We start from the raw sequence: 27,584 nt of genomic DNA, 5'->3' as shown, positions 1-27,584 counted from the left end.
TCTGCCTGGGTCCCACGCCTGCTCCTGCAGTTCTCTGCCTGGGTCCCACGCCTGCTCCTGCAGTTCTCTGCCTGGGTCCCACGCCTGCTCCTGCAGTTCTCTGCCTGGGTCCCACGCCTGCTCCTGCAGTTCTCTGCCTGGGTCCCACGCCTGCTCCTGCAGTTCTCTGCCTGGGTCCCACGGCTGCTCCTGCAGTTCTCTGCCTGGGTCCCACGGCTGCTCCTGCAGTTCTCTGCCTGGGTCCCACGCCTGCTCCTGCAGTTCTCTGCCTGGGTCCCACGCCTGCTCCTGCAGTTCTCTGCCTGGGTCCCACGCCTGCTCCTGCAGTTCTCTGCCTGGGTCCCACGCCTGCTCCTGCAGTTCTCTGCCTGGGTCCCACGCCTGCTCCAGCAGTTCTCTGCCTGGGTCCCACGCCTGCTCCAGCAGTTCTCTGCCTGGGTCCCACGCCTGCTCCAGCAGTTCTCTGCCTGGGTTCCACGCCTGCTCAAGTCAAGTCATGTTCCAGTCCGAGTCATGTTCCAGTCCGAGTCATGTCAAGTCCAGTCACGTTCCTGTCATGTCAAGTCCAGTCACGTTCCTGTCATGTCAAGTCCAGTCACGTTCCTGTCATGTCCAGTCTTCAAGTCCCCGTCTCCTGTTGTATAGCCTTCTGGGCGTCTGGTATCCGCCCTTAAGGGGGGGGGGGGGGGGTACTGGGGGGGGGGGTACTGTCACAATCTGCCCCTGCCCAACCTGACTATGTTCCTCTCCTGCCGTGATTGCCCTTATTGTTCTCACCTGTCCCTCGTTTACCTGCCCATGTTTCCCTAATTAGCCCTCGGTATTTAAACCACCTGTTTTGCCCCTGTCCTTTGTCAGTTCATTGTTGCTGTTTGCTGGTGTTCCTGTTCATCCCATCCTGCCATTAAACCACTTTTTAACGCAAAATTTAAGAGATTGCCAATAATATTTCCGATAGAGAAAAGTCCGTCCAGGAACCGCTTTGGTCTTTTCCTGGTACCAGCAAGTTGGCTGTCAGAAATTGTGAATTTTAGCGCTTGTTTTAGGATGTGACCGACATCGGCAACCGCATGCTGTGTCATCGTACGAGTCCAGTGTTCACCCGTTTCCGATAGGTTGCCGAAGGCCGTCTTCATCCTATCAGTACATGCCATAGCGGGGTCGAATAGCACAAAGATCTTTTGCGAGTACAATCGATAGTCAGTCATCAGTAGACCTGGGCGGTCACGGAGTGCAATCCCCGAAGAGGGCCCAGGGCTATACAGTCGCGTCAGTGGAGGCCGATGATCGGTACCAACCGCAGGTGATAGCAGGCCAAAATACACGATCAACAGAACATAACTCACCGGAGCCGGGAATGGAAACCAGGGGCGTTTCAGGTTGTAGCCTCGTGTGGTCACGCGAGGGTCCGGCGCAGGTGGAGGCGCCGCAGGGCCACTGGTCGACGCGCAGGTGTAGTAGGAGATGCCCGAGTTAGGCATCGCCGGTCCAGGACACCACACCCCCACGCCCTTGGTAGGCGACACATCTGCCCCCGGGCACAAGGTCACCAGCGCCCGTCGCACGTCGCCGTCACCGACCTTCACCACCCGTCGTGCACGGTCGGGATCATCCCCCCCAAGGCTCCGGGCGTCGATTGGAGTGGCAGCCCTCTCCGCAACACCCCCTTTGGTAGGCGGATCTCCCATCGCAGGGCTGGCTGGCATGGGTGCTTTCTCATCGCAACCACCAACCCCCCTTTGGATGGACAAGTCCCCCAACTCCGTTTGGAAAGGTCTCACCGTGACCACGCAAATACCCCGGACGGCACGGCCACCCCCGGCGACCGACCGATCGACCGGTTCGACAACCTCGTCGTCGTCCTCACCCTCGGAATCCACATCGAGGTGTTCAAGGGCCTCCAAAGGCACCGGACTGGTAAAAGTAGTCCGGAGCGTCCAATCACTCAAGTCAAATTCCGCCCCAAGGCGATTCAACAGGTCACACCCCAGCAGGAGTGGAAACGAGTCGACGTCAGCCACCAACACCGGGTGTTGCACGGTCATGAACCCCACCGAGAGGTCGATGAGCGCCAAACCTTTAAAGGGGATCTCGACGCCAGCGAGCGTTGGAACCCGCACCGTGCCAGGCGCGAACGCCAAGTCTCGACCCCTCGACTCCGCAGCCCGGCGGACCTGCTCCCAAGCAGACCGGGACATGACTGTGGTAGTTGAACCCGTGTCTACAAGAGCCTCACAGTCTCTCACCCCCGCCATAGTCACTAGAACGTGAGGTTTCCCCGAGTGCCCCCGTCTGACGATATTGCCAAGGACAAAGTCCGAGTCGTCAGACCGACATTCGGATATGGTAGGCTGGTGTCGTCGGTCGGTAGGCCAGGTCACTAGGCCTCCGCCTGTCACCTCACGAGCGCTGGCAGTACCAACCCCCGCACGAGTCACCGACGCTGCAGGTGCCGGCGTACCAATCATCGTGGAGGGTCTCACGTCCACCGCTCTGGCCCCAGCTGCTGGTTCCCAGTGTGGCGGCGGAACCCTTCTCGTCGTCGCACACAGGACCTCCCTTGTCGTTGTCTTGTCAGCCCGCATCCGGCGAAGGAGTTCCTTCACCATCCGACGCTCCTCTTCGGTGGTATCCTCAGACTCACGGTCCCGCCCCCTAACGGGGCTGTGACTCCCGCGGGACGCATACGGGGAGCTCGCCCTCGGAGGCGTGCGACCCCTATCCGGGTGAGGCGACGCCTTCCTGCCGGGCCTCGGAGAACCCCCCTTTTTCTCGAAAGAAACACGGCGTTCCACACGTCCCGTCCGCGGTGACTTAGGGTGTGTTGAGATGGACGTGCTGTGGGCTCCTGGAGTCAGGTGAAAGGCCAGGTAACAGTGAGTGGGTTAGGCCACATAGTACTGTTGTCCAAAATTTTGTTTTTTTTAATCTTTACTAATCACCATTCCTTAGAGGTACATTAACATGAACATGATTACTAACCACTGATTTACATTTTAGTGCTTATTTACATTTCCGTTCTTTTTATAGTACCTTTGACCAGTTGATTTTAACAGTGAAAATTATGTTTGTGATTATCAATTCTTTGAATTATCCTACTGGGCTGTAACCAATTTTGCCCCTGTCCTGACATGAGGATTCACTGATACCGGTTAGGGTTTCTTTCATTTTTCTGCTTCTCGCATCATCCCTTTTTGCATCTTACACAGTCAGGGCTGCATCCATTTCTTCACTTAATGGGTAATTACACTTAAAACTAACACATAGTACAAAAGGCACTCATAGAGTTAGGTTTTTATTATTTTTATTTCTTTGATGACATGAAATGCACTTTTGTCGTGTCTACATTGAAGTGCCTACACTGTGCTCTCTCTCCTCTGTTGAGCTTGTGAGGATCCTGCGTCCTGGGGGTGGATCCGTGACTCGTCATCTGCATCGACTACTCCTGAGGGTGCTCTGGCTCGTTGGCCTTGGACGACTGTGGTTCCGGCGTGGCTGCTGGGACACCTCATTCGTTGGGTTTACTGTCACCCGCTCTTCCCATTTTTGTGGATTACGATAAGTACTCTTACATAATTCAATTTTTATTTGGAATATTGCCCTGCCTGCGGATACAACAATCGATTTTTAATTGAAATACTACCCTGTTCGTGGATACGTTCAAGATTTGCTCCTGCTTTGCTTTATTGCCCGTGAGGATATGACGTTGCTGTTGCTTCGTTTATGACTTCCATGGGGAATAATTAATAACCTACTGACTTGTGTTCTTCCTGAGGAGTGTGCGAGACTGTTCTCCGGCGTGGGGTTCGTGCCTCACCACAGACGGCTGTTCCCTTGGGATCGCATCCGGTTCTGTTGTCGAGATTCTTCATAACTTGGGTTTGTTCAACGACCAAGTGGTCTCTTGAAGGACCACATTGACCTTGAAAAGGGGGGATATGTAAGGTTATGAAGTTCATGGTTTTCAACTCCATACAGCTGGCCCCTGGGCACAATAACACCGTGTAGAAAAACCAAGGTCGGGTTGTTCCTCAGACTGTTTACATTCCAGGAGAAGAGTCCGAAGGAGAAGAAGAAGCTTTACTTAATCAAAGTACTTTATTTGTGATTAAAATTATTAAGCAAAACAGATGTTGATCAACAATAATCAAGTGAATGATCTGTGAAATAAATATGTCATGAATTATGTTTAATGAAACCAGGACTACGGTGCAGACATACTGATCCTCATCTCCATAGAAACGCATGACACATTGTTCCAACCAATCAGAGCTTTCGGCTGCCGCAGGAGAATCTGGTGTTGACTTCAAGTGTCCAATCTACTTTACTGAAACTTATCAACAATTCAGAGATATAAAACAAGGCAACGCCATTTTTTTAAGGCAGTTCCATCTTGACTTCAGTTCTGTTCACCATCATCCTAAAGACAAGTGCAGCCTGGCCGGATGCGTTTTCTTTAAACTAAGAACTGTGAAACGGGAGATTTTCGTCGTTTAACAACCAGATGACGTCCTTTCAAAATAAGAGCACCTGCTGACGCCGCTGAACGGTACCGGGGTCAACCCTCCAGACGGGCTTTGAAACGTTGTGATCGCTGCACCGACAGCTCCACCGTACATCCGAGGTTTCCAGACCTGGCAATTCCTGATCTACTTGGGAGACCCCACTGGGTACGTACACGGCAAAATAGCGGCTCATGTCATCACTTTATAAGCCTCGTGATACCTAGTCATAACAAAGACGACCAGATTCGATTACGTCATCCTAGAGAATCTGAACCAGACACACGCACTCACACACACGCACCAACACAACATCCGAATCCATTCTCATCCATCACAGAGTAGTCCTGGTAGATTGTTTAGAATTTATAATTCAGAAATTAAAGATTCTCAAACGATCCCATCTCTCTCTCTTTTATTGTCTCAAAGTCAATACAGAGTGTTTAATTAAACTCCCTGATGATAAAAACAGCCTATTCTTCTGTTTATAAAAAGTGAACTACTAACACTGTATTAAAATACAACTTTGGTTAGTTACATCACTTTGATTCCGTTACACTTTACTGAAGCCTGCATTTTTCCTCCTGCTCAGCTCAACCACAGATGGTCCATCATCTCCACCTCCTACACCGTGACAATATATGAGGAACTTGTATGGATGACTGAGGCCTTTGGTGTTGCAGTTCCCTCGTTCTACCGCTAGATACTGTTCCTACACATGGTCTGACATTTTCTTATGTTTAGGAACATTTCCATACACAGTTAAAAAATGATGACTACCACACAATATGTAAATTACTTCCTATGCACAATATACACACAGATCTGTTCGTAAGCGTTAGGGTTGATACATGAGGCCCCAGACATGTAGTGATAAGAACACAAAACAATTCTCCAGGGGCCTCATTTATCAAGCTTGCTTACGCACAAAACGGGGTTGGAAAACTGTGTGATCAACTTTCCACACAAACTTTAGGATTTATGAAAGAAAACTTAGCAGAAAAATGTGCGCAACTTTAAGTTGACTAAGGACCTGGCTTACACACATTTTGGACATGGAGAGCACCTGCAGTGCTGCTGCTGAGAAGGATACAATTATGAAATCCTGCAGCATTATCACTTGTACTGCTTCGTACACACAGAACAAGACCCCCCCCCCCTCCACACACACACACACACACACACACACACACATGTGCGCACACACACACACACACAGCCTGAAGCGCAGAATACGGAATGCAGAATATCAGCAGGGGGACAGATTGAGACAGAATGTCATGCGTCTGTGACAGTGTGTGTGTCCTGTCACTGTGACCCGATTGATCATGCGCCCTGGTGGAGGGAGATCTCCGTTTGGATGACTGGTTAGCACACGTGACTCACCCGGGAGTCTGGGGATTGAATCCTGATTGGACCAATTTTTTTATATCGGCTACAAATCTCTCTGATAAATTCACAACACAGCAACGCTGTGCCACTCCGTGGATTTTCTCTTATTTGTTTTGCAAAAGCACTTCCTTTAATTTCTCCACCTCACCCACAGGTACCTCAATTTCTGCTTCTGTGAAATTGTGCTTCCTTGATCTGCCTTGATCTACGATCGCCATGTCATTGGTGGAGCGCTGCAACAGCCGGCTTATGTATATACATGAGATCCACAAGGCCCTTTGCATTGACTATTCATGGCAGTAAGTGGGCGTGGTGAGGGCGGGATGTGACTAAAATGCAGCTGAGAAACATTCTCGTTAGTCTCCGATTTATGAAGCGGAGATTGCGTGCAGCTGTGCGTACTCCATGTTTGATAGATCACAAACCTGCTTGGCGTAAGTACATTTTTTTTTTTGCTGAGCTTAATTACGGTTTTAGTAAGGATTCTACACAATGTTTGATAAATGAGACCCCAGATCTTTTACGAGAAGAACCGGCCTCACTAGAGTTGTCACATATAAAACAGCAATGTCACAAGAAAAGAAAAGCTAAAGTTTAGTGAAAAGGTGTTTGAATTTTACACATTAGAGTTTTGTTTATTTTCTCTCATTTTGCATCATAGTCTGCAGTCTCAATTGAAACCAAACTTTACTATAATTTAAGTTTGTTACGCTATTGTTTGCATACTTTTGCTGGTCTGGTTTTAATTATGGGTCATTTTGTAACTTATTAAAGAAAAAAACATGACAAACAAGACTTTTGTGCTGCTTTTTGAGTTTTAGTGTGCAAAACAATCACATCTTATCTTCATCTTTATCTTTTTTTAATCTTGCTTTTAGTACTTTATCTAAACTACATGCAGGGTTGTTGCATTTAACTTATGCTAACATATGCAATTGCATTTTCTCCTCCAGACTGAATGCTGCCCTTACAAAGAGGCGTAGCTGTGTTTAAGATTCAGAACATCTCTGCAGACTGTCACCCACTCACATGTTATGTATGAGTGCTCTGCACTGAAAACCTGCTTTTAGCCATCAACCAGGCACAATTTCATCGATCACCGTGCTGTTCCAAAATGAAAGCCTGTTTGTTGAGGTCTCACACATAGGTGCACATAAAAACACATAATTTTATTTGTAACAGTGCACAGAATGGTGGAAACCTAACTTCAGCAGTCAAAAAATGACTCAAGACTGTGTTTATGAGCCGTGTTATTTACAGCACTGTACAAAATTTAACGAGCAGCTTACTCAAGTTCAGTGCTTGAGTCATTAAGCCCTTTTATGTAAATCATGCTTTCTAATTAGAAGACTTGAAGCACAATACAGTGAACATCCTGAGTGCAGGACAGAGGCTTGTTGAAGTAAAAGAAAGCATTGCTATACTGCCCAGAAGAGAGAAACTGCAGAATTTGTTGTCACAGCTCTTTCTTGTCCAAAGGCATTTCCAGACCCTTTTAGTGACACGTACCTGAGAATTAATTTGCCATGCTCCCAGTAAAACCGCCCGTACTCTTTTTTTTTTTAATACACCCATAATCATTCTACCAAGCTGGAATTCTGGGATAAAATGAAATTGGTGTAAAAGGGAATTTTTTTTTTCTAATCCACAGTGTTAAGTATTTACAAGCTGAACTGAGAACAAAAACTTACAGTCTGATCTGCCAGCCGTTCAGCAACACCACAAAGAAAACACAAGAAGTTAAAGGAAGGAGTAAAAACGGCTGCTAGTTAAAACTACATCTTCTCAGTGGTCATCAAACCACTCAACGGCTCCTGCAGTTTTTGGGAATTGCATTGCCCAGCTCAACAGTGTAATCCGAAGATGAGTTAATGTTTATTTATGTTTATTTACTTGGCAGATGCTTTATCCAATGTGACGTACAATTGTTAATCTTTAGGGCATGTTGTGGGGGAAACCGGAGTACCCTGAGGAAACCCACGCATGCATGGGGAGAACATGCATCTCTACGCAGCTGGGTTTCAAACCTGCAACCTTCTTCCTGCGAGGCAACAGTGCTAACAACTGTGCAACCACACAGCCCGGTGAAGATACATAAAACCCTCAAACTACCTGTTAAAATGCAAAACTATTCAAGACATTCACTTATTAAAAAACATGTTTGAGTTATAGCACCAAATCCACCAATTATACGTGATCATTTTCTGACAGAACCAGATCAACGGACAGCAATAACACCTACAAATATTTGGCAGCATGCCAGTAATTCATTTCATCCCCTGCTCCAGTCAGTCAATCATCCATCCTAGCTCCTAGTCAACCATACTAATGCCCTTTAGTTAAATTTTGAAGGTCCCCTATCTGTGAGGCATGCACACTTAATCACATTAATTAATCTGACGGGCTTTATCAAAGACATTATGAGCACTGGTGAATGGAAGGGGGGGGGGGGGGTGGACAGTGACGTGAAGAGGACAGAAGACAAGATATGCAGGATCAGAAAAAAGAAATAACAGATTTAAAAATGTGTCATCAGAGGAAGAGCGAATCAGAACATGAGCAGATGAAAGTAAATGAGGACAAAGGAGACGGACATTTTGACAATAGATCTGAATGAGGTTATTCTGTGGTTAATCCTTTATAATTCTGCCTCATTTTACAGGCAGGGTTTTCCATATAGAAGCTCATTAGAGGCTTATGAATTCACAGGGGTCATTGCTGCAGGACCATGGCCAGTGTGTGTGTGTGTGTTGAGATCTGTTTGAAGCATTGTGTCTGAAGGGTTTCACATGCCTGAGTCCCCCCCTACACACACACACACACACACACACACACACACACACACACACACACACATGGATTAGGACAATAAAGCTGGTTACTTTCACTGAGTAACTCACTAGAGAGTTAAAGCAAATGAATCAGGTAACAAACAACAAATAAGGGAACAGGAAAAAGATCCTGGTAGGAACACCTTACACACTTCTGCCATACAGTTACACCCTGGAATCACTAGAGGGGGATTTTGAGGCTAAAACAAAGATAGGAGAAATAATTTTAGATGCAAAATTAAAAAAGCTAAAATTTGTTGTCATCCAACATTTTTATAAACATGTATTGACATGTTTCTCCAGCATCTGATTAACCTTCTTATTATGTTACGGGTCAATTTGACCCCTTCCAGTTTTTGTGTTGACCATAGTGCTGATCATCTTCTATTTTTCTTAATGAAACTTTATGACTTTTTCTTATCTGGGGTCATGAACTGGTATGAGAAACATGGACACTTTGATGTGTCCTGGGAAGTCTTAGCAGTTTTTGTATACAAAAATGATGTTGTGGGTCATTTTGACCCACACACTTTAATGTGAGTAAAAAGCTGTTCAGAACAAAAATAAACATGACTCTTTGATGTGCTATGTTGTGATTGCTTCTGAATATGCATTCACACCCAGAGGCCCAGGTGCGTGCGCGAGAAACTTTTTCTGCCCTGTTCTTGTAACTGATGTCATGTGATTTCAACACACCAAAAATGAGCTCTAGAAGGTTGACAGCTGAAGAAGCTTTATCTCAGCTTTTTAACTGGGATAGCAATGACGAAGAAGATGTTTCAGAGACAGAGGATTTTTCAGAGGCTGAGGACAATGTTACTGATGATCCAGAATACCAATTTTCTGATGAGGATTCTAAAGAGGAGTCTTCTGTCATCGCTTCATCAAGTGAAAACCAAGGAATGCAGCAATCATCATCTACAGAGGGGGCATGGACATCTAAAGATGGTAAAATAAAATGGTCAACATCACCACACCGAAGTCGAGGCAGACTGTCATCTGCTAATGTCATCAAAATGACACCTGGTCCTACAAGATTTGCAGTCACACGAGTTGATAATATCCATTCAGCATTTCATCTCTTCATACCCTCTCCAATAGAAAAGATTATACTGGACATGACTAACTTGGAGGGGAGGCGTGTATTTCAACAGAAATGGAAGCCCATGGATCTGACTGACTTGCATGCTTATATTGGAATCCTGGTATTAGCTGGAGTATACAGGTCAAAGGGAGAAGCAAATGCAAGTCTATGGAATGAAGAGAACGGAAGGCCGATCTTTCGTGCAACAATGTCTCTTGAGACATTTCACAAGATATCTCGTGTGATCCGATTTGACAACCGCGAAACCAGAGCCAGTCGCTGTGAAAGAGACAAACTTGCTGCAATCAGAGATGTATGGGATAAATGGGTTGAGATTCTACCTTTGTTGTACAGCCCTGGTCCCCATGTGACTGTAGATGAGCGCCTTGTTCCATTCAGGGGCCGCTGTCCTTTCCGACAGTATATGCCCAACAAGCCGGCCAAGTATGGCATCAAAATATGGGCAGCTTGTGATGCTAAATCTAGCTATGCATGGAATATGCAGGTGTACACTGGAAAGCTACCTGGAGAGGCATCTGAGAAGAATCAGGGGATGCGTGTGGTGCTGCAGATGAGTGAAGGGCTGCAAGGGCATAACATCACCTGTGACAACTTCTTTACATCCTACTGGCTTGGAGATGAACTTCAGAAAAGAAAGCTCACTATGTTGGGAACAATCAGGAAAAATAAACCAGAACTTCCCAGTGAAATTCTGAAGATGCAGGGAAGACCTCCACATTCCTCAAAATTTGTTTACACCGAGAAAGCAACAGTTGTTTCATACTGCCCAAAGAAAAACAAAAATGTTCTTGTCATGAGCACAATGCACACAGATGCATCTCTGAGCACAAGAGAAGACAAAAAACCACAAATGATCCTGGACTACAACTCCACCAAAGGAGGAGTAGACAATCTTGACAAAGTCACAGCAACATACAGCTGCCAGCGCAAAACAGCTCGTTGGCCTTTGGTGATTTTCTACAACATTGTGGATGTGTCAGCTTACAATGCCTTTGTCCTGTGGACTGAAATCAACCAACATTGGAATGTCGGCAAACTGTACCGACGTCGGCTTTTCCTGGAAGAACTGGGCAAAAGTCTTGTCAACCCCGAGATCCAGAGGCGAGCCAGACCAGCTCGATCCCCAGCAGCAGCAGCTATCATTGAAAACGTCAGGTCTGCATCATCTGACCAATGTACAATGAATCCAGTGGATACAGGTGCAAAGAAACGAAAAAGATGCCAGGTCTGTCCCTCACGATAAGACATTAAAACAAGCACCTTTTGTGAGAAGTGCAAGAAGTGCATTTGCAGAAAGCACACAGTTACACTCTGTCCATCATGTGGACAACACTGAAAATGTTGAACATTGAAAATCTGAGAAAAATAAAAGTGTTTGTAAAAAAGGAAAACTTTTACTAACTAGTTCTTACAAATAGTTCTGGATATTCAAACTTTATTGTGTGTCTGTGTTTTAAATGTTTTTTCTAATGGAAAATAAAGTTCCTGTTTTATTGCAGTTTTTTTTACAGTTCTAAGTGAATTTAGACAGGGTGGGTCAAAATGACCCGCAACATAACCAATGTGATTTTTTTTCAACATAATACAAGGGTTAAGAATATAAGTTTAGAAGCTATGTTTGTTATTACAGATCTCTTGTTTGTGATTTAATCTGAGTTTTGGAATTGAATGCTGTAGTTCCAGATTACATGCATGTTCTTGTAATGCTGGAGGGAACAAGATTATCCAGAGAAATCCTGTTACTCCAGTGATGGTGTTAACCACCACACTGCTATGCAGCTACAGCCAAAGAAGTTCAGGTTTTTAGATTTGTTTTATTTATTTTATTGTGACGATGTTAACTGAACAAGTGATCCAGTTGTTAACTCAGATCTAATGGAACAACTTTGAAACCAATGTTTCTAGTTAGTCAGGTGTAGCAAACAGTGATATAACGGATTTCAGTTGTAAGTTTCACACCCTTCACTTATGTTCTACTCTACACTGACTACATGAAAAGCTGCCAATAGTCTGTTCTTTCTTTAAAATTATGGTATGCTGGGAGGTGTTCTTTATGATAATTTGATTTGATATCAGCAGATTAATCTTACAGGACTGGACATCTTTCTTAGGAGTAATTATATAAGTAAACAAAACACTAGGTCCTTTTCGCAGAAACCGGAAACATGCAGAAAAAGCCAGGTGGCATTTTGGGGTGATGGTGGCAGAGGAGTTAAGAGCCTGCCCTGCATCCAGTCTCAGTCTCACTCAGGCTGCTGCTGTTGTGTCCTTGGCCTGAGTGCCTGTGTACAACTGTGGCTATGATGTAGCTCATCACGACAGCTGGGCGTAACCTGGAGAGCAGACGAGTCCTCCTTCAAATGAGCTCACCAAAGGGGTTTGGTGCAGTGTGTTAGCTGAAGGCAGAGACCTTGGTGGTCTGATCCTCGGCTACAAAAGCTAGCTCTTGGTACACAGAAGGTCACCTCTTCTGTGGGGAAGGAGCCAGAAATAGTGTGCAAGGTTGAGAGGTTCCGACTAAATATAGAGGGACTCAATTCCACTCATGGCTCTGGCTTCTGAACCAGTTTCCTTGAGAGGGGGTGGGCACTCTACCACTCTGGAGTTGCTCCCACTGAGAGGCCCCAAGCAGGGGTGGGCATACTTCTTCCCCCTCAGGTGTAGGAAGGGGTAGAGCCGTCAACTGACCAGTACCTGGTGGTGAGTTGGTTTTGACGGTGAGGAGGATGCCAGGCAGACTTAAATGTGTTGTGAGGGTTTTCTGGGAACATCTAGCAAGAGTGTCTTGTCAGAAGGAGCTTTAGTTTCCACCTCTGACAGAACTTCAAATGTGTCCTGGGGAGGCTGGGAAAATTGAGTCAGAGTGGGCCATGTTCCGTGACTTCTTTGCCGAGGAGGCTGACTGCAGCTGTGGCTGCAGGGTGGTTGGTGCCTGGGTGGTGGTCCCCCTATGTTATGCCCCCTCTAACCGTCTAGGAGGATGAGGGGACAAACACAGTGGAAAATAGGTTTGTACAAAGGTGAAATGAGGAGAAGAAAGTAGGTGAAAATACAATGATTTATTAACAAAAAGGCGTCTCCGTCTAACTAATTAAACGGCTTCAAATGACTTACTAAACCGTCCTTGAACCGTCATCTTATCTTGGTGGAGGAGTTGGAGTGCCCTAATGATCCTAGGAGCTATGTTGTCTGGGTCACTTTGTGCCCCTGGTAGGGTCTCCCATGACAAATTGGTCTTAGGTGAAGGGTGAGACAAAGAATGGTTCAGAGGATCTTTCATGGATATACAATCAAAGAGTTGGAGTACCCGGCCCGGAGGGTTACCGGGGTCTCACCCTGGAGCCAGGCCTGGGGTTGGGGCCCGTGAGCAAGCACCTGATGGCCGGGCTTTCGCCCATGGGGCACGGCCGGGCCCAGCCCGAACCGGATACATGGGCTCATCCAACTGTGGACCCACCACTTGCAGGAGGAACATGAAGGGTCTGGTGCAATGTGGATCGGGTGGCAGACCGAGGCGGGAGACTTGGCGGTCCGATACTCAGACAAGGAAACTGGTTTTTGGGACATGGAATGTCACCTCGCTGGTGGGGAAGGAGCAGGAGCTTGTGGCAGAGGTTGAGCGGTACCGGCTAGATATAGTCGGACTCACCTCGATACATAGCATTGGCTCTGGAACCCATGACCTTGAAAGGGGTTGGATACTCTCCTTTGCTGGAGTTGCTCCGGGTGAGAGGCAGAGGGCTGGGGTTGGCTTTTTGTTAGCCCCAAGACTCTCCTGTGTGTTGGGGTTTACCCGGGTGGACGAGAGGGTAGTTTCCCTGCGCCTTTGGGTTGGGGAGCGGGTCCTGACTGTTGTTTCTGCTGATGGGCCAAATATCAGTTCAGAGTACCCACCCCTTTTGGAGTCCCTGGGACGAGTGATTGATAATGCTCCATCAGGGGACTCCGTTGTCCTGCTGGGGGACTTAAATGCTCATGTGGGCAATGACAGCATGACCTGGAGGGGTGTGATTGGGAGGAATGGCCCGCCTGATCTGAACTCGAGTGGTGTTTCATTATTGGACTTCTGTGCAAGCCACAGTTTGGCCATAACGAACACCATGTTCAAACATAAAGATGCCCATCGGTACACTTGGTACCAGGACAGCCTAGGTTGCAGGTCAATGATAGACTTAGTAGTTGTATCATCTGACCTGCGGCCGTATGTTTTGGACACCCGAGTGAAGAGAGGAGCGGAGCTGTCAACTGATCACCACCTGGTGGTGAGTTGGATCAGATGGCAAGGGAAGATGCTGCGTAGACCTGGCAGACCCAAACACATAGTGAGGGTCTGCAGGGAACGCCTGGCAGAAGAACCTGTGAAGACAGTCTTCAACTCCCACCTCCGGCAGAGCTTTGACCGTGTCCCGAGAGCAGTGGGGGACATTGACTGCGAGTGGGCCTTGTTCCACTCTGCAATTGTTGAGGCGGCTCTTGCTAGCTGTGGTCGCAAGGTGGCTGGTGCCATTCGTGGTGGCAACCCCCTTACCCGCTGTTGGACACCAGAGGTTCGGGGAGCCGACAGGCTGAAGAAGGAAGCCTACAGGGCGTGGCTGGTCTGTGGGTCTCCGGAGGCAGCAGACAGGTACCGGGTAGCCAAGCGGGGTGCAGCAGTGGCAGTTGCGGAGGCAAAGTCTCGGGCGTGGGAGGAGTTTGGTGAGGCCATGGAGAAATACTATCGATCGGCTCCAAAGAGGTTCTGGCAAACTGTCCGCACCTCAGGAGAGGAAAGCAGCAACTTGCTCACACTGTTTACAGTGGGGATGAGGAGCTGCTGACCTCAACTGGGGCTATAGTCGGACGGTGGAAGGAATACTTTGAGAAGCTCCTCAATCCCACCTGCGCACATTCCGAGGAGGAACCAGAGCCGGGGGACCTGGGGATGGACTGTCCAATCTCTGGGGCAGAAGTTGCTGAGGTAGTCAAACAACTACACAGCGGCGGAGCCCCGGGGGTGGATGTGATTCGTCCTGGGTATCTCAAGACTATGGATGTTGATGGGCTGTCGTGGTTGACAAGTCTCTGCAACATTGCATGGCCATCAGGGGCAGTTCCTGTGGAATGACAGACTGGGGTGGTGGTCCCCATCTTTAAGAAGGGTGACCTGAGGGTGTGTTCAAACTATAGGGGGATCACAGTCCTCAGCCTCCCTGGAAAGGTCTACTCCAAGGTACTGGAGAGGAGGGTCCGATTGATAGTTGAATCTCAGATTGAGGACGAGCAATGCGGTTTTCGTCCTGGCCGTGGAACTGTGGACCAGCTCTATACCCTTGCAAGGGTGATGGAGGGAGCATGGGAGTTTGCCCAACCAATCCACATGTGCTTTGTGGATTTGGAGAAGGCTTATGAATGTGTCCCCAGGGGCACCCTGTGGGGAACGCTCCAGGAATATGGGGTGGGTGGCTTTCTGTTAAGGACCATTCAGTCCCTTTACCAGAGGAGCGTGAGGTTGATCCGCATAGCCGGAAGTAAGACGGACCTGTACCCAGTGAGGGTTGGACTCCGCCAGGGCTGCCCTTTGTCACCGGTTCTGTTCATTACCTTTATGGACAGAATTTCTAAGTGCAGCCGTGGTGTGGAGTGTGTCGAGTTTGGTGGCAGGAGAATTTCGTCTCTGCTTTTTGCGGATGATGTGGTCCTCCTAGCTTCATCCAGCTCTGATCTTCAGCTCTTGCTGGGTAGGTTCGTGGCCGAGTGTGAAGCGGCTGGGCTGAGGATCAGCACCTCCAAATCTGAGACAATGGATCTTGACTGGAAAAGGGTGGCTTGCCAACTCTGCGTTGGGAGAGATGTCCTACCTCAAGTGGAGGAGTTTAAGTATCTCGGGGTCTTGTTCACGTGTGAGGGTAGGAGGGATCAGGAGATCGACAGGCAGATTGGTTCAGCATCTGCAGTGATGCGGACGCTGAGCCGATGAAGAGGGAGCTGAGCCAGAAAGCCAGGCTCTCGATTTACCGGTCGATCTACGTCCCAATCCTCACCTATGGTCATGAGCTTTGGGTAATGACCGAAAAAACGAGATTGCGGATACAAGCGGCCAAAATGAGTTTCCTCCGTAGGGTGGCCGGACTCAGCCTTAGAGGTAGGGTGAGGAGCTCGGACATTCGGGAGGGACTCGGATTAGAACCGCTGCTCCTCCGGATCGAAAGGAGTCAGTTGAGGTGGTTTGGCATCTGGTCAGGATGCCTCCTGGACGCCTACCTGGGGAGGTGTTTCGGGCATGTCCTAATGGCAGGGGGCCCCCGGGTCGACTCAGGACATGTTGGAGAGGTTACATCTCCAATCTGGTCCGGGAACGCCTTGGGGTCCTGCTGGAGGAGCTGGTGGATGTGGCCGGGGAGAGGACGGTCTTGAGCTCCCTAGTTGGGATGCTGCCCCCGCGACCCGGACCCGCATAAGCGGAGGAAGACGACAACGACAAATGACTAACTGAAAACACCTCCCTGGTTAACAGGGAGTGAAGAAAACCAGTAGTCAAAACAACCAGAATAACTAAAGCTGAACCGTTACAGAAAAAGGCCACTTTAAAAGTTAGCACCATGAATAGGGAAACTCTGAACTAGTCCTCAGACAGAGGAAACGAAAAGGATTAGAAAGTCCTTTAAATCAGAGTGATTCTAAAGACCAGTAGCTTTAATGCTAGCAAAATTACCGCAGAGGAGACCCACAGACTAGCTCTGGGTCTCCCCGAATGAAGGCTGGAGACAGGCTTAAAAACCCTCAGGAGAGGAAGATCGCTGAGTTGTTTCAGCAGGTGAAGCAGCAGCTACTGCTGGCGTGCCTCTCTCCATGGTCCTGGAGTGTGAGGTGACGAGTACTCTGGAGTTGTCTCTGGTGCTGAAAGATGTACTTATGGGGGGGACATGGTGCAAGTATAGCAGGAGGTAAAGGAGCCAGGAAGCAGGGGTCATCACACCCTATTTAAAAAGGACGACCGCAGGGTGTGTTCCAAATACAGGAGGATCACACCTATGAGTTTCCCTGATAAAGTCTATTTGAGGGCTCTGGAGAGGAAGGTTCATCGGATTGTTGAGCCTCAGATTCAGGAGGAGCAATGTGGTTTTCATCCTGGCCGTGGAATGCTGAACCAGCTCTATACCCTTGGGGTGCTTCTGGAGGGTGCATGGGAGTCTGCCTGGGGTACAAGACCACTTGAAACAGGCTGTTAGGTCCCTATACGACCAGTGCCAGAGCTTGGTCCACATTGCCTGCAGTAAGTCGGGCTCATTCCCGGTGAGATTTGGAATCTACCAAGGCTGCCCTTTGTCACGGATTCTGTTCAAAACTTTTATGGACAGGATTCTGTTATGACCAGTGGTGGATGTTAAAATGAAGGACATGTCGTAACACAGAGGTGTGTGCAAGTTGGTAAAATTCAAACATTGTTTTAATGCTATTAAATATTTTAAAACACAAAGCTCTATTTCTAAAAGGTAAATAAATTGTGTTAAAAATCATGTGGTTACATGTTTAAAAATGGGGATTTTCAATTAAAACAGATATTTAATTCTGATATCTAAACATATATCTAATTCTAATTCTGAGTCTGATCTAAAAAGCTCCCAAACATAACACAAAGGCCCACTGATCATACTTACACAGTTTGTAGCTGAGAGGGAGCCAGCACTCTGGTCACTCATCTGTTTTAAAAGCCTAAAAAGCACTCTGGCTTTTGCCCATCTGAAACAGTCTGAACTACAACCACCTTAAAACACTAATGGAGCCAATAATGAGACATGACACATGATCTGGTCTCAATCTCTCTCTGAGTCACTGTCGAAGTCTCTTTCCAGTGAAAGCTGCTTTTCACAGTCGAAGTCTCTTTCCAGTGGAAGCTACTCTTCACAGTCGAAGTCTTTTTCCAGTGGAAGCTACTCTCTTTTATTCTTCACTGGGGCTGATGAGCTGATAGAGTCCATGTGTGGAAGTAGAAGGGAGAAGGAGGGGATTGCATTCCTGATTGCTGAGCCTTTGTGGTGGTAGGAGATGACAGCTATTTATGTCATGAGCTCCCATCCCCAGAGCAAAAGGGCACCAGCCATAACAGATTTCTAGATGCAGCCAAGTTGTTGAGGGGATGCGTTTTGGTAGTCTGAGGACTAGGTCTCTGCAATTTTTTATGTGGTCCTGTTGGCTCCATTAGACCATGATCTTCAGCTTTGGCTGGAGTGATTCACAGCCGAATATGAAGGATCAGCACCTCTAAATCCGAGACTTTGGTCTTGGATCGGAAAAGGGTAGAATACCTTCCTCAGGTCAGGGACGAGGTTCAGGCTTAAGTGGAGAGGCATCTCAGGGTCTTCTTCACGAGTGAGGAAAAGACGGTTCGGGAGATCGATTGGCGGATTGGTACAGCATCTGCAGTGTTGCAGGCATTGTACTGATCTGTCGTGGTGAAGACATTGCTGAGCCGGAAGGCTCAATCTCTGTTGCTACCCTAACCTGGGGTCATGGGCTTTGCGTACTGACTGAAAGAATGTCATTGCGGATAAAAGCAGCCAAAATGAGTTTTCTCCGTAGGGTGGCTGGGCTCTCCCTTAGAGATAGCATGAGAAATTCAGTCATTTGAGCGGGGCTTGAAGTATATCAACTTCTCCTCCATGTTGAGAGGCACCAGCTGATGTGTCTCAGGCAGCTAGTTAAGCTGCTTCATGGACACCTCCCTGGTGAGATAATCTGGGCACGTCCAACTGGGAAGAGACCCAAAGCAAGACCCAGGACTCGCTCCAGGGACTATATCTTTTGGCTGGCCAGGGAACGCCTTGGGATTCCCCCAAATGAGCTGGCCCAAGTGGCTGGAGAGAAGTGTCAGGGCCTCCCTGCTTAGGCTATTGCCCCGCGACCCAATCCCGGATAGGCGGAGAATGGATGCAACAGCGCTAGGCTGGTTTAAATCCCATCTTTCTTTTTGTTAATGTACATGACAAATCTTCAGGGTTCTGTGCTTGGACCAATTATATTCACTATATGTATATATATATATATATATATATATATATATATATATATATATATATATATATATATATATATATATATATATATATATATATATATATATATATATATATGCTTCCAAATGATAAAATCATTAGACAGCATGGGATAATTCAATTCAAGTTTCAATTCAAGTTTATTTATATAGCGCCAAATCACGACAAGAGTCGTCTCAAGGCACTTCACATAATAAACATTCAAATTCTGGTCAGTTCATTAAGCCGATCATAAATAATGTTTCCTATATAAGGATCCCAGCAAATTGCATCAAGTCACTGACGAGTGTACACTAGTCAGTGACTTTACAGCAATCCTCATACTAAGCAAGCATAAAGTAACAGTGGAGAGGTAAAGAGGTAAACTCCCTTTTAACAGGAAGAAACCTCCAGAGAATCCTGGCTCAGTATAAGCAGCCATCCTCCACGACTCACTGGGAATCGAGAAGACAGAGCAGGCACACACACACACACACACACACACACACACACACACACACACACACACACACACACACACACACACACACAGATTAATGAGTCTATAGTTATATTGTGATTTCTTAGTAAATATTCTATTTGGCGAGAGATAAACTTTGTTGTATTTATCCTAGTGGATCTATAATTAAACGGATAAACTAGCTGTAGCACATCCAACGTCAAGGAAAGCAAAAAGTTATTTTCAGGAGAGGGAGAATGTTTAAGTGGATAGCAGCAGTGTGCTAGACGATGGCCCCCTCCATGAGGCCACCACAGCTCAGCAGAACATCATCATAGCTTCTTCTGGGGAGAAAAACACTTAGAGAGAAAATAAAGTTAACAGCTGAAATTGCAGAAAATAATACAGGTAAAGAGCAGATTGTAGAAGAAAGCAATAGTGTGAAAAGTGGTCAGTGTGTCCTCCAGCAGTCTAAGCCTATAGCAGCATAACTACAGAGATAAGTCAGGATAATCTATACAATTTAGATGGAAGCATGTTGGAGGCAGGGTAAGGGAGAGCCGTCTTTACCGACTGTACACTCCACCTCCCTCTACTCCCCCACTTGTCCAGATTTAGGCTAACATTAGATTTTAACCATAGGCCCTATCAAATAAAAAATGTTTTAAGCCTATTCTTAAAAGTAGACAAAGTGTCTGCCTCACAAACTAAGGCTGGGAGCAGGTTCCACAGGAGAGGAGCCTGATAACTAAAAGATCTGCATCCCATCCTAATTTTAGATATTCTGGGAACCACCAGTAGACCTGCAGTCTGAGAGTGAAGTGCTCGGTTAGGAACGTATGGGAAAAAAAGGAACGTATGGAACAATCAGATCACTGATGTATGATGGAGCTTGATTATTAAGAGCTTTATATGTGAGAAGCAGGATCTTAAAATCTATTCTGAATTTAACAGGTAGCCAATGTAGGGAAGCTAAGACAGGAGAGATATGATCTCTCTTTTTAATTCTCATCAGAACTCTAGCTGCAGCATTTTGGACAAGCTGAAGACTTTTAACTACATTCTGTGGACTTCCTGAGAGTAATGAATTACAGTAATCCAGTCTTGATGTAATAAATGCATGAACTAGTTTTTCAGCATCACTCCTGGAAAGGATGCTTCTAATCTTAGCAATATTCCGAAGGTGGAAAAAGGAAATCCTACAAACCTGTTTAACCTGGGATTTGAATGACATGTGCTGGTCAGAGATAACACCAAGGTTCCTTACTTTGTTCTCGGAGATTAATGTAATGCCATTCAGGTCAGGTGATTGACTAAGCAATTTCCTTTTCTGGATTTCTAGTCCAAAGATGAGAACTTCTGTCTTGTCTTGATTTAAAAGCAAAAAGTTTAGAGTCATCCAATTTTTTATGTCCTCAAGACAAGCCTGTAATCTACCTAACCGATTAGGTTCATCAGGGTTAATGGATAAATATAACTGAGTATCGTCAGCATAACAGTGAAAGTTTATCCCATGCTGTCTAATGATTTTACCAATTGGGAGCATATATATAGTAAAAAGAATTGGTCCAAGCACTGAACCCTGTGGTACTCCACAAGTAACCCTGGAGTATGAAGACGATTTGTCATGTACATTTACAAAATGAAATTTGTCAGACAGGTAGGATTTAAACCAGCCTAACGCTGTTCCTTTGATCCCTACAACATGTTCAAGTCTTTCTAAAAGAACATTGTGATCTACTGTGTCAAAGGCAGCACTGAGATCTAACAAGACTAGAACAGACACAAGATTCTTATCTGAAGCCATGAGAATATCATTTGTAACTCTCATTAACGCAGTTTCAGTGCTGTGATACTCTCTAAAACCAGACCGAAATTCCTCAAACAGAGCATTAGTGTTTAAATGCTCACATACTTGGATGGCCACTATTTTCTCCAGGACTTTGGATAAAAATGGAAGGTTAGATATTGGTCTATAATTCATAGAGGGTTGAAATTTTCACCATCTAACTCACCACAGTATAACCTCTCATCTACATGCATAAATCCACTTTCTATTTGGCCTTCCATTTCCAGAAGATTCTGCTCAGTGCGTGTTTACATACAAGAAGACAATACATCCAGACAGACATTCTCTCTCAAGGTCCTGCACTCTCTGCATAAAAGCCAGATTGCTGCATTCCTACTATGTACTCGAAGCCCCTACATAACTTTACACTTTATCAGTTAAATAATCATATGTGATGAATGAACAAGGTGTTTAAATCAAATGTTTTAATAACCCGTGCTTAAATCAGTGATGGCTTTGAAATGTTTATTGCTCTTACAATGATCCATTTCAGATCTTAGAGGATCAGTATGTGTTTGATTTAACACATTAATCATTGTTTACACTCATACGCATTACAATAAGATACTTAATCCTAGTACACACGTAGCCGGGTTTTTAAAAAAACGAATATCCGCCCTTCCAAAAACTTGCATGCACACCACCTCGTTTTAAAAATAAACTCTGTCCACACGTACCTGGATAAATACGTTGTTAAGGACATGCCAGACCTGTAGGCGGCAGTACTTCCCCCGTTATTAACCTCATCCTTCGTCTGTGGTCTTCCGCAAGGAGCAGTAATTCCTCTTGCAAAAACAAACAAGCAGAAAGCGCTTGGACAATTGATAAAGCGAGCGCAGCTCTGAGGGTATCCATGCTGTTGACTAGTGTAAACACAGGTCACACACGTGATGTCAGCATTTTTTTGTCGCGGAAAGTGACGTTGCGGACCTTAAAACTCCGGTTTTGTCTGTCCACACGCAGACACGCAAAACGGAGAAAACGCAGATCTTCACCCGGAGTTTTTAAAAAGATCCGTTTTCGTGTGGATGACAGGCCAAAACGTAGAAAAATATCTACGTTTTGGCAGATCCCCGGCTACGTGTGGACAGGGCCTTATTAAGGTTAATATGCACCTCACATAAGAGTTTTTAACGTTTTCATTCACAAAGTATTAAAAACATCTTTGTATCTGAAGAAGGCGTGGCTTTCTGAGGGATGTTGGTAAATACACAGAAACGTGTCAAATTCTGATTTGCCAAACTTGGTCAGAAATCATAAAATTGTGGTTTAGCAAAACAAGATTTACTTCCCGATTAATTCAGTTTCCAGCTGACTCCCGATTCGGCCAAATCGGGAAAGAAGCCTCTTTTGAAACCATCTCCTGTGACCTTAAGTCAAAAGCCTTTCTGCGACACTGCAAAGGATTAGAGACACAACAGCTCTTTTCAGAGCTACTTCACACCTGAGACATCTAATCTGCAGATCCCGGGTTGCATCTCATGGCCAGGTAAGCTGAACTCAGAGGAAGCTACTAATCTCTGAGTATTGTGGTGTCGACGTCCCGTGACCTCACCACTCTGTCCGCACCCCTCCGGACCACCGGGAGCAACTCATACCAAGGGTATCATAAGCCTGCATACTGGTGTCTGAGGAGGTTTATAAATAAACAACTCTATAGTTATAAAAACAACAAATTCTTTTACAACCCAGACTTCACAACTTTCTCAGATACAAAGATTGGTTTTGCTAAACATCTAGCTTCCATTATATCACCTCACATCCACTGCATCACATGTCATTATTCATATCATGTCATGTATTACTTGTTAGTTTAGGAAAAATAATTAAATTCATTTTATAAACTATATACCTGACTCTGTCTGAATTAATACGAAGTGTGTTTGTGGGCACTAAGGAAGCAAAGAACCCTAGAATCTTCTGATTAAACATTCAAAGATCAATCAGATTGATATTTCGTATTTATATGGAATCATTAAATCTTATTGGCCATTATTAATATGAGGTGATAATGTCAATCATTAATCACGCTACAACAGAAATCTTCTACTTCCTGTTAACTTTCTCCCTGCTGCAGACACTACTTCACAGTCCTCCTGTTATTCATCTATGGGTGAAGATTCTGACCCTGTTGTGCCCGAGGATGTACAGGACAATGAAATCAAGACTTATTAGTCTATGAGTCTCCTCAGTTTAATTTTAACATTGTGCAACACTGGTTAGCTCATAATAAGTTGCTCTTAAATAAATCAAAATCCTATTCAATACTTTTTTAGAGAAATTTGTCTGCTTGGTGAATTAATTGTCTACTTATTTGATCATTTTTTTAGTTATTGTATGTTTTAGTGTTTTTGCTTTTTGTTCATGATATCTTGGTCCTTTACTGTTATTATAAATTCTGAGAACCCCTTGAAAACAAGATGGTTAATCTCAAGTGGTTCTCATCCTCCTTAAATATAAGTAAGTAAATAAATAACAATCAACCTTACCATGTTCAAAATGGGAATGTTATTTGACTTTTGGCCATTTTTCAAGTGGTCTTAAACTTTGATCATGACTGTACATTAGAAGCATGCTTATATCAAATGGCAAATGCTTTATATAATTTGTAACCCAAGGTTGTTTCTATGGTTCATGAGATATTTTACATTTCTCCCAAGGACCCATCAGGTTGACCCATCTCCTGCTGTCCGTCAACTAATATCATCATCAACAGCCGAGACCGCAGCCATGGGCAAAAGGGAGGATAATTTGTGAATAATTCAGCCGAGACCTATGTCATTATGACCTGGGCTTAAACAAGGTATTAATGAGTAGACATCATTACACTGTGACATTACACACCCATAACAAGGTCAATAGGGGTTCCTGGCACACAGAGCATGAGCAAGTGTCACAGTAATGGGGACATAATGGCAGGGTGTCACAATGAGGTGTCGACATGGTAGGGTGTCCCTTGTAACCTGTACTGAGTGTTTACCCCAATTAGACACACAAGAGACAGGAGAGAAAGGCGTGGAAAGAACCAGAGGGCAAAAAAACAGAGATGGTATGAGAGACGGAAAAAGTTGGTAGAGGCATATGTATGGATACAAAGCATGGGACAGGAGAATGATAAAGAGTAAAGAGATTGAAGGGGCAGGGTGCAGTGATTAGAATGTGATGGCATGTGTGAAGATTAGTGCATTTTGGTGTGTGTATGTGTATGTGTGTGTGTGTGTGTGTGTGTGTGTGTGTGTGTGCGTGTGTGTGTGTGTGTGTGCGCGCGTGCACATTTGCAGGATTGGAATTAACGAGAATCTCAGATGAGAAGACAGGGTCATCAGTGTCTGCATGCAAATGACACAAAACTAACACAGCAAAACACACACTTGCATGTGCACATCCACACACACACAAAACCATACATTTTCCCTCTCTCTCTTTCACACACGTACATACACTCCAACACACACTAGCATTAGGCAGGTTCCCTCTAAAATGCACAACCCACTCTCATCCCTTTTTTGTCTGGTTTTAAGGCATCAATCTGCCACTGTACAAATGGCATGGAGCAAGACAGCTGATCCTCCTGCAGAGCTACAAGGCACAATGTCACTCATTTCTGAATCCCAGCCATGTGGGGAAGTTTAGACTGCCTCATATCACTCAGGAGTCAGCCAGTCACCTTGACAAACAGCCTCCAAACTGTGTTGTTTACCTGAAAAGGATGGCCTAAAAAAAACGTCACCCTAAAGGAATGTCTGGAGTTGTATTCACTAGGGTTGTGCCCATTCACCGTATATTTGATGCATTGCTATGAGACATGAGCCGATTCAAAACTGATTTGTAAACATTCATAAACAATGATAAATAAAAGATTATAAACAGCCACAAAGCGTGCGGAACATAAAGTCTGCCTGGACACTTTAGAGGATGGACCAGCAGGAATAACAAAACAGCAATGGAGAAAACTTGTTTCTTAGCTTTAGTCACTGAGCCTGAGATTTACTCATCAGGATTAAAGAAAAGTTGTGTAAAACAAAAAAATAGGACAACAACACTACCAACATGTGAGCAACATTACTGCAAAGATAAGGCAGCACAAGGGAGCCTTTGGTCATTCATAAGTGGTCAGCCTGTGGCGATAATGTGGCACAATGATGTGTTTTTTCACAAAAAAAATTATGCAATGGTGTTTGAAAATGGGTGCGGGGACCGTCCCTGCACCATCACATACTTCCGTTAGCTTGAACATAACTTGTTTTGTATACCAATTGAAAGCACGCTATTTGGGTATTTTCATGAGCCATTTTAAAAGGTGTCTGTCCTGCACAGCGCTACATGAGCTGTCTGATGATCTAAACTTCAGATCTACATCCTGGAACCCCAGGATCTTTGCAGCGCTCCAGTTTGTCGACTCTCAGCTGATTCTGCGTACAAAAGCAAAACTGACTGTTTGCCCGGGCCCGGGTTCAGGGGCCTCAGGTAGACCATGACTCCTCTGCTGTTCCATCACAGGGGAGGGGGAGGTCCAGGAGGGGGAGGACCCAACCTTACCTGGATGTCCTATGTCTTATATATTCTGGAAGTTGTGCAAATGCAGGGATGGGCATAGATTTTCTGCTGGGGTGTGGCTGGGTTGGTGCCTTCGGACTCCGTGGGGCTCTGAAATGCTGCTGCTTTGGGCCCTGGCAGGATGGGCTGGGGTCTCCATGCCCTTGGTGGCAATTTGACAACAGAGGTGCCTATTGGGGCCAGTGGGGGAGCTGGCTCCCTGGAGGGCTATGCCCAACCAGCCTTTTCTCCCCATACCCGCATGTTTCTCTCCTCCTGCTCCCTCACATCATCACACAAACATACACATAGGACCTTGGGGGGTGGACAAGTCAGGGAGTGCGGGTATGGACCCCATTTCCGCATTCCTGTGGCAACCTGCCCCCCAATTTTATTTGCACATTATACACTTCCACTGACGACATTCCACGCAAACATACACTTAGGGCCTTGGGAGTGAGCACATTCAACGGCATTTGGCAGGGGGATTTCTCAGCCTCCTCCCGAGTGCAAGGTGCCCACTTCCAATTTTAAACTGCACTTAGACACCGAGGGCTGTGGGTGCAAGTGGGGTGGTGCGGTGGCATCCGCTGGCATAGGCCAGACAATGCCTGCACTGCCCGCTCACCACAGCCATGGAATACACCTCATCAACACACAACACTAATATGGAGCAGGCGGAGGGAGACTAGGGGTCTTAGCACACCTCTGTTGTTGCTAGGCTTCCTGGGGCTGGAGACTAGGAGGGAGATCTGGCCGTCTGGTTGGGGTCTGGGGTGGTGGGTTGCTGGGCTCGGCTTTGGGCGGGGGAGCCTGCTCATCAGCACCCCAGCAGAAAGGGTCAAACTCTGGTAACCGGTGATGGTTGTACCCAGTGTGCAGCAGTACTGGGACCAGAGTGAATAGGGTATGTATGGGGAGCATGAGTGGGTGTCCGGCGTGCATTTTTGTAAGTCTTTGGTTGTATGAGTATGTGTGAGCATAAGGGAGGGAGTGTGTGACTGTGTTTGTGTATGACTGTATATGTCAGGTGGGGGCCTTTGACTCCTCCCCTCTCCTGGGACCTCCTTTGATGATATAGATCTTCGTCTCCCCTCCCCCTGCCACACCTGGTGTGGGGTGTGGTGCCTTGGTCTGCCTGAGTGTTCGTGGCTCCCGGGTCAGGGGGTTTAAGATCTTTGGCACCTGCCTGGTCAGTCCCGGTGGCTGCCTGGTGGGGTCTGGGTCCTGGGCTCTGCTGGGTCCTCGGCGGGGGTGGTCACCCCTGGGTCCCGGGTCTCTGGGTCCCGGGCTCGGCCGGCTAGGGGGTGGGGGGCGGCAGGCGGGCCTGAGGGCTTGCTGCTGATACATCCCGGGGCTCTGCCGGCTGCTGGTTGTGCCCCCCCCCCCCCCCCCCCCCCCCCGGGCGATCCTCTGCACCTCTAGAGGAGGGCGGGGGGCCTTTCTGGTTGCAGTCCCCTTGGGGTTCCTGTGTTCTGGGGCAGCGCCTGGATCTCTGGGACTTGGAGCTCCCCCCTTCTCCTGCGCATCTTTGGGGGGCGGATCTGTGGTCCCTCACACTCTCTATTGGACGCTCCTATAGAGAAACCTTACATAAACAAGCACGTGTAAACACACAGGTGCTCACATGGTGCTCTCAAAAGTATGGGCTTGGGCACGTTCAACACTTGTCTCAAGGCTGTCGTTGCCACTAAATGCAATGTGATTTATTATTGTGTGATTGTTCAGTTAAACAATGTTGATTATATATTTCATCATCACGTTGACACAGTGATAGCTTGCTCCTGATGTATTGTTGTGTGTCCCATTTTTTTCTGCTCTTCTCTTTCTGCAGGTCTAGAAGCAGACTCTTGTTCATTATTGTTTATTTTTGTGGAACCCCCCCCCCTCTCTTTTCC

At 46.3% G+C, this 27,584-nt stretch overlaps 1 long non-coding RNA gene and 1 pseudogene across 1 annotated transcript in view; one reads left to right on the top strand and one right to left on the bottom strand.

Annotated features, from left to right (window-relative positions):
* LOC129166855 (uncharacterized) overlaps positions 1-27,584 on the bottom strand; it is a 254,229-nt gene that overhangs the window by 129,020 nt on the left and 97,625 nt on the right. The gene's annotated exons all lie outside the window — the stretch shown is intronic.
* On the top strand, positions 9,386-11,166 carry LOC129164379 (piggyBac transposable element-derived protein 4-like; annotated as a pseudogene).

This window comes from Nothobranchius furzeri, chromosome 12, assembly GCF_043380555.1.
Source record: "Nothobranchius furzeri strain GRZ-AD chromosome 12, NfurGRZ-RIMD1, whole genome shotgun sequence".
Taxonomy (NCBI): Eukaryota; Metazoa; Chordata; class Actinopteri; order Cyprinodontiformes; family Nothobranchiidae; genus Nothobranchius; species Nothobranchius furzeri.
This window is presented reverse-complemented; position numbering and strand designations above follow the sequence as displayed.